Source organism: Taudactylus pleione, unplaced genomic scaffold (genome assembly GCF_031769625.1).
Source record: "Taudactylus pleione unplaced genomic scaffold, aTauple2 ptg000279l, whole genome shotgun sequence".
Lineage (NCBI taxonomy): Eukaryota > Metazoa > Chordata > Amphibia > Anura > Myobatrachidae > Taudactylus > Taudactylus pleione.
In genome coordinates, this window is record NW_028284681.1 from 4,695,001 (window position 1) to 4,705,000 (window position 10,000).

Below are 10,000 nucleotides of genomic sequence, written 5' to 3' on the forward strand. Positions count from 1 at the left end.
CCAGTGATTTTGGTGTCCTAGTTTCTCACGCTGGCTACGCATTGGTTTCATACAATGAACTCCCCGAGTAGGTGAAATGTTCTGCATCCGTAAAGCATTGGTGGTTCAGTGGCAGAATTCTCGCCAGGTAAGGGGGGGGGGGGGAGCGGTTTTGATTCTAGCTAGCCGGGCTTGGTTAATGGAGTGACGAGACCTTGATGAGGCCATCGTGGCCTTGCAGTGCAACCTATGAAACCCAGGCCAGCTAGTTCAGTGGGCAGAGCATTGGTTTCACACAATGAACTATCCGAGGAGGTGGAAGGTTCCGCATTCGTAAAGCATTGGTGGTTCAGTGGTAGAATTCTCGCCTGCCACGCGGGAGGCCCGGTTTCGATTCCCGGCCAATGCAATGTAGAGCTTTTGCTGACATGCCAGTGATTTTGGTGTCCTAGTTTCTCACGCTGGTTATTGGTGGTGCAGCTATATAGTGTTCCACATACCATGATACAGCAAAATGCAAAAGTCCCGCCCAACGTGGGGCTCGAACCCACGACCCTGAGATTAAGAGTCTCATGCTCTACCGACTGAGCTAGCCGGGCTTGGTTAATGGAGCGACGAGACATTGATGAGGCCATCGTTGCCTTGCCCTGCAACCTATGAAACCCAGGCCAGCTAGTTCAGTGGGCAGAGCATTGGTTTCACACAATGAACTACCCGAGTAGGTGGAAGGTTCCGCATGCGTAAAGCATTGGTGGTTCAGTGGTAGAATTCTCGCCTGCCACGCGGGAGGCCCGGGTTTGATTCCCGGCCAATGCAATGTAGAGCTTTTGCTGAAATGCCAGTGATTTTGGTGTCCTAGTTTCTCACGCTGGCTACGCATTGGTTTCATACAATGAACTCCCCGAGTAGGTGAAATGTTCTGCATCCGTAAAGCATTGGTGGTTCAGTGGCAGAATTCTCGCCAGGTAAGGGGGGGGGGGGGAGCGGTTTTGATTCTAGCTAGCCGGGCTTGGTTAATGGAGTGACGAGACCTTGATGAGGCCATCGTGGCCTTGCAGTGCAACCTATGAAACCCAGGCCAGCTAGTTCAGTGGGCAGAGCATTGGTTTCACACAATGAACTACCCGAGTAGGTGGAAGGTTCCGCATGCGTAAAGCATTGGTGGTTCAGTGGTAGAATTCTCGCCTGCCACGCGGGAGGCCCGGGTTCGATTCCCGGCCAATGCAATGTAGAGCTTTTGCTGAAATGCCAGTGATTTTGGTGTCCTAGTTTCTCACGCTGGCTATTGGTGGTGCAGCTACGCATTGGTTTCATACAATGAACTCCCCGAGTAGGTGAAATGTTCTGCATCCGTAAAGCATTGGTGGTTCAGTGGCAGAATTCTCGCCTGCCACGCGGGAGGCCCGGTTTTGATTCTAGCTAGCCGGGCTTGGTTAATGGAGCGACGAGACCTTGATGAGGCCATCGTGGCCTTGCCCTGCAACCTATGAAACCCAGGCCAGCTAGTTCAGTGGGCAGAGCATTGGTTTCACACAATGAACTATCCGAGGAGGTGGAAGGTTCCGCATGCGTAAAGCATTGGTGGTTCAGTGGTAGAATTCTCGCCTGCCACGCGGGAGGCCCGGTTTCGATTCCCGGCCAATGCAATGTAGAGCTTTTGCTGAAATGCCAGTGATTTTGTTGTCCTAGTTTCTCACGCTGGCTATTGGTGGTGCAGCTACGCATTGGTTTCATACAATGAACTCCCCGAGTAGGTGAAATGTTCTGCATCCGTAAAGCATTGGTGGTTCAGTGGCAGAATTCTCGCCTGCCACGCGGGAGGCCCGGTTTTGATTCCCGGCCAATGCAATGTAGAGCTTTTGCTGACATGCCAGTGATTTTGGTGTCCTAGTTTCTCATGCTGGCTATTGGTGGTGCAGCTATATAGTGTTCCACATACCATGATACAGCAAAATGCAAAACTGCTCTACCGACTGAGCTAGCCGGGCTTGGTTAATGGAGCGACGAGACCTTGATGAGGCCATCGTTGCCTTGCCCTGCAACCTATGAAACCCAGGCCAGCTAGTTCAGTGGGCAGAGCATTGGTTTCACACAATGAACTACCCGAGTAGGTGGAAGGTTCCGCATGCGTAAAGCATTGGTGGTTCAGTGGTAGAATTCTCGCCTGCCACGCGGGAGGCCCGGGTTCGATTCCCGGCCAATGCAATGTAGAGCTTTTGCTGAAATGCCAGTGATTTTGGTGTCCTAGTTTCTCACGCTGGCTACGCATTGGTTTCATACAATGAACTCCCCGAGTAGGTGAAATGTTCTGCATCCGTAAAGCATTGGTGGTTCAGTGGCAGAATTCTCGCCAGGTAAGGGGGGGGGGGGAGCGGTTTTGATTCTAGCTAGCCGGGCTTGGTTAATGGAGTGACGAGACCTTGATGAGGCCATCGTGGCCTTGCAGTGCAACCTATGAAACCCAGGCCAGCTAGTTCAGTGGGCAGAGCATTGGTTTCACACAATGAACTATCCGAGGAGGTGGAAGGTTCCGCATTCGTAAAGCATTGGTGGTTCAGTGGTAGAATTCTCGCCTGCCACGCGGGAGGCCCGGTTTCGATTCCCGGCCAATGCAATGTAGAGCTTTTGCTGACATGCCAGTGATTTTGGTGTCCTAGTTTCTCACGCTGGTTATTGGTGGTGCAGCTATATAGTGTTCCACATACCATGATACAGCAAAATGCAAAAGTCCCGCCCAACGTGGGGCTCGAACCCACGACCCTGAGATTAAGAGTCTCATGCTCTACCGACTGAGCTAGCCGGGCTTGGTTAATGGAGCGACGAGACCTTGATGAGGCCATCGTTGCCTTGCCCTGCAACCTATGAAACCCAGGCCAGCTAGTTCAGTGGGCAGAGCATTGGTTTCACACAATGAACTACCCGAGTAGGTGGAAGGTTCCGCATGCGTAAAGCATTGGTGGTTCAGTGGTAGAATTCTCGCCTGCCACGCGGGAGGCCCGGGTTCGATTCCCGGCCAATGCAATGTAGAGCTTTTGCTGAAATGCCAGTGATTTTGGTGTCCTAGTTTCTCACGCTGGCTACGCATTGGTTTCATACAATGAACTCCCCGAGTAGGTGAAATGTTCTGCATCCGTAAAGCATTGGTGGTTCAGTGGCAGAATTCTCGCCAGGTAAGGGGGGGGGGGGGAGCGGTTTTGATTCTAGCTAGCCGGGCTTGGTTAATGGAGTGACGAGACCTTGATGAGGCCATCGTGGCCTTGCAGTGCAACCTATGAAACCCAGGCCAGCTAGTTCAGTGGGCAGAGCATTGGTTTCACACAATGAACTATCCGAGGAGGTGGAAGGTTCCGCATTCGTAAAGCATTGGTGGTTCAGTGGTAGAATTCTCGCCTGCCACGCGGGAGGCCCGGTTTCGATTCCCGGCCAATGCAATGTAGAGCTTTTGCTGACATGCCAGTGATTTTGGTGTCCTAGTTTCTCACGCTGGTTATTGGTGGTGCAGCTATATAGTGTTCCACATACCATGATACAGCAAAATGCAAAAGTCCCGCCCAACGTGGGGCTCGAACCCACGACCCTGAGATTAAGAGTCTCATGCTCTACCGACTGAGCTAGCCGGGCTTGGTTAATGGAGCGACGAGACCTTGATGAGGCCATCGTTGCCTTGCCCTGCAACCTATGAAACCCAGGCCAGCTAGTTCAGTGGGCAGAGCATTGGTTTCACACAATGAACTACCCGAGTAGGTGGAAGGTTCCGCATGCGTAAAGCATTGGTGGTTCAGTGGAAGAATTCTCGCCTGCCACGCGGGAGGCCCGGGTTCGATTCCCGGCCAATGCAATGTAGAGCTTTTGCTGAAATGCCAGTGATTTTGGTGTCCTAGTTTCTCACGCTGGCTACGCATTGGTTTCATACAATGAACTCCCCGAGTAGGTGAAATGTTCTGCATCCGTAAAGCATTGGTGGTTCAGTGGCAGAATTCTCGCCAGGTAAGGGGGGGGGGGGGAGCGGTTTTGATTCTAGCTAGCCGGGCTTGGTTAATGGAGTGACGAGACCTTGATGAGGCCATCGTGGCCTTGCAGTGCAACCTATGAAACCCAGGCCAGCTAGTTCAGTGGGCAGAGCATTGGTTTCACACAATGAACTATCCGAGGAGGTGGAAGGTTCCGCATTCGTAAAGCATTGGTGGTTCAGTGGTAGAATTCTCGCCTGCCACGCGGGAGGCCCGGTTTCGATTCCCGGCCAATGCAATGTAGAGCTTTTGCTGACATGCCAGTGATTTTGGTGTCCTAGTTTCTCATGCTGGCTATTGGTGGTGCAGCTATATAGTGTTCCACATACCATGATACAGCAAAATGCAAAACTGCTCTACCGACTGAGCTAGCCGGGCTTGGTTAATGGAGCGACGAGACCTTGATGAGGCCATCGTTGCCTTGCCCTGCAACCTATGAAACCCAGGCCAGCTAGTTCAGTGGGCAGAGCATTGGTTTCACACAATGAACTACCCGAGTAGGTGGAAGGTTCCGCATGCGTAAAGCATTGGTGGTTCAGTGGTAGAATTCTCGCCTGCCACGCGGGAGGCCCGGGTTCGATTCCCGGCCAATGCAATGTAGAGCTTTTGCTGAAATGCCAGTGATTTTGGTGTCCTAGTTTCTCACGCTGGCTACGCATTGGTTTCATACAATGAACTCCCCGAGTAGGTGAAATGTTCTGCATCCGTAAAGCATTGGTGGTTCAGTGGCAGAATTCTCGCCAGGTAAGGGGGGGAGGGGAGCGGTTTTGATTCTAGCTAGCCGGGCTTGGTTAATGGAGTGACGAGACCTTGATGAGGCCATCGTGGCCTTGCAGTGCAACCTATGAAACCCAGGCCAGCTAGTTCAGTGGGCAGAGCATTGGTTTCACACAATGAACTATCCGAGGAGGTGGAAGGTTCCGCATGCGTAAAGCATTGGTGGTTCAGTGGTAGAATTCTCGCCTGCCACGCGGGAGGCCCGGGTTTCGATCCCGGCCAATGCAATGTAGAGCTTTTGCTGAATGCCAGTGATTTTGGTGTCCTAGTTTCTCACGCTGGCTATTGGTGGTGCAGCTACGCATTGGTTTCATACAATGAACTCCCCGAGTAGGTGAAATGTTCTGCATCCGTAAAGCATTGGTGGTTCAGTGGCAGAATTCTCGCCTGCCACGCGGGAGGCCCGGTTTTGATTCCCGGCCAATGCAATGTAGAGCTTTTGCTGACATGCCAGTGATTTTGGTGTCCTAGTTTCTCATGCTGGCTATTGGTGGTGCAGCTATATAGTGTTCCACATACCATGATACAGCAAAATGCAAAACTGCTCTACCGACTGAGCTAGCCGGGCTTGGTTAATGGAGCGACGAGACCTTGATGAGGCCATCGTTGCCTTGGCCTGCAACCTATGAAACCCAGGCCAGCTAGTTCAGTGGGCAGAGCATTGGTTTCACACAATGAACTACCCGAGTAGGTGGAAGGTTTCCGCATGCGTAAAGCATTGGTGGTTCAGTGGTAGAATTCTCGCCTGCCACGCGGGAGGCCCGGGTTCGATTCCCGGCCAATGCAATGTAGAGCTTTTGCTGAAATGCCAGTGATTTTGGTGTCCTAGTTTCTCACGCTGGCTACGCATTGGTTTCATACAATGAACTCCCCGAGTAGGTGAAATGTTCTGCATCCGTAAAGCATTGGTGGTTCAGTGGCAGAATTCTCGCCAGGTAAGGGGGGGGGGGGAGCGGTTTGATTCTAGCTAGCCGGGCTTGGTTAATGGAGTGACGAGGACCTTGATGAGGCCATCGTGGCCTTGCAGTGCAACCTATGAAACCCAGGCCAGCTAGTTCAGTGGGCAGAGCATTGGTTTCACACAATGAACTATCCGAGGAGGTGGAAGGTTCCGCATTCGTAAAGCATTGTGGTTCAGTGGTAGAATTCTCGCCTGCACGCGGGAGGCCCCGGTTTCGATTCCCGGCCAATGCAATGTAGAGCTTTTGCTGACATGCCAGTGATTTTGGTGGTCCTAGTTTCTCACGCTGGTTATTGGTGGTGCAGCTATATAGTGTTCCACATACCATGATACAGCAAAATGCAAAACTCCCGCCCAACGTGGGGCTCGAACCCACGACCCTGAGATTAAGAGTCTCAATGCTCTACCGACTGAGCTAGCCGGGCTTGGTTAATGGAGCGACGAGACCTTGATGAGGCCATCGTTGCCTTGCCCTGCAACCTATGAAACCCAGGCCAGCTAGTTCAGTGGGCAGAGCATTGGTTTCACACAATGAACTACCCGAGTAGGTGGAAGGTTCCGCATGCGTAAAGCATTGGTGGTTCAGTGGTTAGAATTCTCGCCTGCCACGCGGGAGGCCCGGGTTCGATTCCCGGCCAATGCAATGTAGAGCTTTTGCTGAAATGCCAGTGATTTGGTTGTCCTAGTTTCTCACGCTGGCTATTGGTGGTGCAGCTACGCATTGGTTTCATACAATGAACTCCCCGAGTAGGTGAAATGTTCTGCATCCGTAAAGCATTGGTGGTTCAGTGCAGAATTCTCGCCTGCCACGCGGGAGGCCCGGTTTGATTCTAGCTAGCCGGGCTTGGTTAATGGAGCGACGAGACCTTGATGAGGCCATCGTGGCCTTGCCCTGCAACCTATGAAACCCAGGCCAGCTAGTTCAGTGGGCAGAGCATTGGTTCACACAATGAACTATCCGAGGAGGTGGAAGGTTCCGCATGCGTAAAGCATTGGTGGTTCAGTGGTAGAATTCTCGCCTGCCACGCGGGAGGCCCGGTTTCGATTCCCGGCCAATGCAATGTAGAGCTTTTGCTGAAATGCCAGTGATTTTGTTGTCCTAGTTTCTCACGCTGGCTATTGGTGGTGCAGCTACGCATTGGTTTCATACAATGAACTCCCCGAGTAGGTGAAATGTTCTGCATCCGTAAAGCATTGGTTGTTCAGTGGCAGAATTCTCGCCTGCCACGCGGGAGGCCCGGTTTTGATTCCCGGCCAATGCAATGTAGAGCTTTTGCTGACATGCCAGTGATTTTGGTGTCCTAGTTTCTCATGCTGGCTATTGGTGGTTGCAGCTATATAGTGTTCCACATACCATGATACAGCAAAATGCAAAACTGCTCTACCGACTGAGCTAGCCGGGCTTGGTTAATGGAGCGACGAGACCTTGATGAGGCCATCGTTGCCTTGCCCTGCAACCTATGAAACCCAGGCCAGCTAGTTCAGTGGGCAGAGCATTGGTTTCACACAATGAACTACCCGAGTAGGTGGAAGGTTCCGCATGCGTAAAGCATTGTGGTTCAGTGGTAGAATTCTCGCCTGCCACGCGGGAGGCCCGGGTTCGATTCCCGGCAATGCAATGTAGAGCTTTTGCTGAAATGCCAGTGATTTTGGTGTCCTAGTTTCTCACGCTGGCTACGCATTGGTTTCATACAATGAACTCCCCGAGTAGGTGAAATGTTCTGCATCCGAAAAGGCATTGGTGGTTCAGTGGCAGAATTCTCGCCAGGTAAGGGGGGGGGGGGAGCGGTTTTGATTCTAGCTAGCCGGGCTTGGTTAATGGAGTGACGAGACCTTGATGAGGCCATCGTGGCCTTGCAGTGCAACCTATGAAACCCAGGCCAGCTAGTTCAGTGGGCAGAGCATTGGTTTCACACAATGAACTATCCGAGGAGGTGGAAGGTTCCGCATTCGTAAAGCATTGGTGGTTCAGTGGTAGAATTCTCGCCTGCCACGCGGGAGGCCCGGTTTCGATTCCCGGCCAATGCAATGTAGAGCTTTTGCTGACATGCCAGTGATTTTGGTGTCCTAGTTTCTCACGCTGGTTATTGGTGGTGCAGCTATATAGTGTTCCACATACCATGATACAGCAAAATGCAAAACTCCCGCCCAACGTGGGGCTCGAACCCACGACCCTGAGATTAAGAGTCTCATGCTCTACCGACTGAGCTAGCCGGGCTTGGTTAATGGAGCGACGAGACCTTGATGAGGCCATCGTTGCCTTGCCCTGCAACCTATGAAACCCAGGCCAGCTAGTTCAGTGGGCAGAGCATTGGTTTCACACAATGAACTACCCGAGTAGGTGGAAGGTTCCGCATGCTTAAAGCATTGGTGGTTCAGTGGTAGAATTCTCGCCTGCCACGCGGGAGGCCCGGGTTCGATTCCCGGCCAATGCAATGTAGAGCTTTTGCTGAAATGCCAGTGATTTTGGTGTCCTAGTTTCTCACGCTGGCTATTGGTGGTGCAGCTACGCATTGGTTTCATACAATGAACTCCCCGAGTAGGTGAAATGTTCTGCATCCGTAAAGCATTGGTGGTTCAGTGGCAGAATTCTCGCCTGCCACGCGGGAGGCCCGGTTTTGATTCTAGCTAGCCGGGCTTGGTTAATGGAGCGACGAGACCTTGATGAGGCCATCGTGGCCTTGCCCTGCAACCTATGAAACCCAGGCCAGCTAGTTCAGTGGGCAGAGCATTGGTTTCACACAATGAACTATCCGAGGAGGTGGAAGGTTCCGCATGCGTAAAGCATTGGTGGTTCAGTGGTAGAATTCTCGCCTGCCACGCGGGAGGCCCGGTTTCGATTCCCGGCCAATGCAATGTAGAGCTTTTGCTGAAATGCCAGTGATTTTGTTGTCCTAGTTTCTCACGCTGGCTATTGGTGGTGCAGCTACGCATTGGTTTCATACAATGAACTCCCCGAGTAGGTGAAATGTTCTGCATCCGTAAAGCATTGGTGGTTCAGTGGCAGAATTCTCGCCTGCCACGCGGGAGGCCCGGTTTTGATTCCCGGCCAATGCAATGTAGAGCTTTTGCTGACATGCCAGTGATTTTGGTGTCCTAGTTTCTCATGCTGGCTATTGGTGGTGCAGCTATATAGTGTTCCACATACCATGATACAGCAAAATGCAAAACTGCTCTACCGACTGAGCTAGCCGGGCTTGGTTAATGGAGCGACGAGACCTTGATGAGGCCATCGTTGCCTTGCCCTGCAACCTATGAAACCCAGGCCAGCTAGTTCAGTGGGCAGAGCATTGGTTTCACACAATGAACTACCCGAGTAGGTGGAAGGTTCCGCATGCGTAAAGCATTGGTGGTTCAGTGGTAGAATTCTCGCCTGCCACGCGGGAGGCCCGGGTTCGATTCCCGGCCAATGCAATGTAGAGCTTTTGCTGAAATGCCAGTGATTTTGGTGTCCTAGTTTCTCACGCTGGCTACGCATTGGTTTCATACAATGAACTCCCCGAGTAGGTGAAATGTTCTGCATCCGTAAAGCATTGGTGGTTCAGTGGCAGAATTCTCGCCAGGTAAGGGGGGGGGGGGGAGCGGTTTTGATTCTAGCTAGCCGGGCTTGGTTAATGGAGTGACGAGACCTTGATGAGGCCATCGTGGCCTTGCAGTGCAACCTATGAAACCCAGGCCAGCTAGTTCAGTGGGCAGAGCATTGGTTTCACACAATGAACTATCCGAGGAGGTGGAAGGTTCCGCATTCGTAAAGCATTGGTGGTTCAGTGGTAGAATTCTCGCCTGCCACGCGGGAGGCCCGGTTTCGATTCACGGCCAATGCAATGTAGAGCTTTTGCTGACATGCCAGTGATTTTGGTGTCCTAGTTTCTCATGCTGGCTATTGGTGGTGCAGCTATATAGTGTTCCACATACCATGATACAGCAAAATGCAAAACTGCTCTACCGACTGAGCTAGCCGGGCTTGGTTAATGGAGCGACGAGACCTTGATGAGGCCATCGTTGCCTTGCCCTGCAACCTATGAAACCCAGGCCAGCTAGTTCAGTGGGCAGAGCATTGGTTTCACACAATGAACTACCAGAGTAGGTGGAAGGTTCCGCATGCGTAAAGCATTGGTGGTTCAGTGGTAGAATTCTCGCCTGCCACGCGGGAGGCCCGGGTTTGATTCCCGGCCAATGCAATGTAGAGCTTTTGCTGAAATGCCAGTGATTTTGGTGTCCTAGTTTCTCACGCTGGCTACGCATTGGTTTCATACAATGAACTCCCCGAGTA

At 52.2% G+C, this 10,000-nt stretch overlaps 16 non-coding genes across 16 annotated transcripts; 11 read left to right on the top strand and 5 right to left on the bottom strand.

Moving 5' to 3' along the window:
* Positions 1–505: 505 nt before the first annotated feature.
* TRNAK-CUU (transfer RNA lysine (anticodon CUU)) lies at positions 506–578 on the bottom strand. Its single transcript has one exon. It is a non-coding gene; the product is annotated as a tRNA-Lys (tRNA).
* A 146-nt stretch (positions 579–724) lies between these two features.
* On the top strand, positions 725–795 carry TRNAG-GCC (transfer RNA glycine (anticodon GCC)). The gene has a single exon. It is a non-coding gene; the product is annotated as a tRNA-Gly (tRNA).
* A 339-nt stretch (positions 796–1,134) lies between these two features.
* TRNAG-GCC (transfer RNA glycine (anticodon GCC)) lies at positions 1,135–1,205 on the top strand. Its single transcript has one exon. It is a non-coding gene; the product is annotated as a tRNA-Gly (tRNA).
* Positions 1,206–2,113: 908 nt separating this feature from the next.
* Positions 2,114–2,184, top strand: TRNAG-GCC (transfer RNA glycine (anticodon GCC)). The gene has a single exon. It is a non-coding gene; the product is annotated as a tRNA-Gly (tRNA).
* Positions 2,185–2,710: 526 nt separating this feature from the next.
* Positions 2,711–2,783, bottom strand: TRNAK-CUU (transfer RNA lysine (anticodon CUU)). Its single transcript has one exon. It is a non-coding gene; the product is annotated as a tRNA-Lys (tRNA).
* A 146-nt stretch (positions 2,784–2,929) lies between these two features.
* Positions 2,930–3,000, top strand: TRNAG-GCC (transfer RNA glycine (anticodon GCC)). Its single transcript has one exon. It is a non-coding gene; the product is annotated as a tRNA-Gly (tRNA).
* Positions 3,001–3,527: 527 nt separating this feature from the next.
* On the bottom strand, positions 3,528–3,600 carry TRNAK-CUU (transfer RNA lysine (anticodon CUU)). Its single transcript has one exon. It is a non-coding gene; the product is annotated as a tRNA-Lys (tRNA).
* A 146-nt stretch (positions 3,601–3,746) lies between these two features.
* On the top strand, positions 3,747–3,817 carry TRNAG-GCC (transfer RNA glycine (anticodon GCC)). Its single transcript has one exon. It is a non-coding gene; the product is annotated as a tRNA-Gly (tRNA).
* A 696-nt stretch (positions 3,818–4,513) lies between these two features.
* TRNAG-GCC (transfer RNA glycine (anticodon GCC)) lies at positions 4,514–4,584 on the top strand. Its single transcript has one exon. It is a non-coding gene; the product is annotated as a tRNA-Gly (tRNA).
* An 897-nt stretch (positions 4,585–5,481) lies between these two features.
* Positions 5,482–5,552, top strand: TRNAG-GCC (transfer RNA glycine (anticodon GCC)). Its single transcript has one exon. It is a non-coding gene; the product is annotated as a tRNA-Gly (tRNA).
* Positions 5,553–6,078: 526 nt separating this feature from the next.
* TRNAK-CUU (transfer RNA lysine (anticodon CUU)) lies at positions 6,079–6,152 on the bottom strand. The gene has a single exon. It is a non-coding gene; the product is annotated as a tRNA-Lys (tRNA).
* A 146-nt stretch (positions 6,153–6,298) lies between these two features.
* Positions 6,299–6,370, top strand: TRNAG-GCC (transfer RNA glycine (anticodon GCC)). The gene has a single exon. It is a non-coding gene; the product is annotated as a tRNA-Gly (tRNA).
* A 1,502-nt stretch (positions 6,371–7,872) lies between these two features.
* Positions 7,873–7,945, bottom strand: TRNAK-CUU (transfer RNA lysine (anticodon CUU)). The gene has a single exon. It is a non-coding gene; the product is annotated as a tRNA-Lys (tRNA).
* A 146-nt stretch (positions 7,946–8,091) lies between these two features.
* Positions 8,092–8,162, top strand: TRNAG-GCC (transfer RNA glycine (anticodon GCC)). The gene has a single exon. It is a non-coding gene; the product is annotated as a tRNA-Gly (tRNA).
* Positions 8,163–9,070: 908 nt separating this feature from the next.
* On the top strand, positions 9,071–9,141 carry TRNAG-GCC (transfer RNA glycine (anticodon GCC)). Its single transcript has one exon. It is a non-coding gene; the product is annotated as a tRNA-Gly (tRNA).
* A 696-nt stretch (positions 9,142–9,837) lies between these two features.
* Positions 9,838–9,908, top strand: TRNAG-GCC (transfer RNA glycine (anticodon GCC)). Its single transcript has one exon. It is a non-coding gene; the product is annotated as a tRNA-Gly (tRNA).
* The last annotated feature ends 92 nt before the right edge of the window (positions 9,909–10,000 follow it).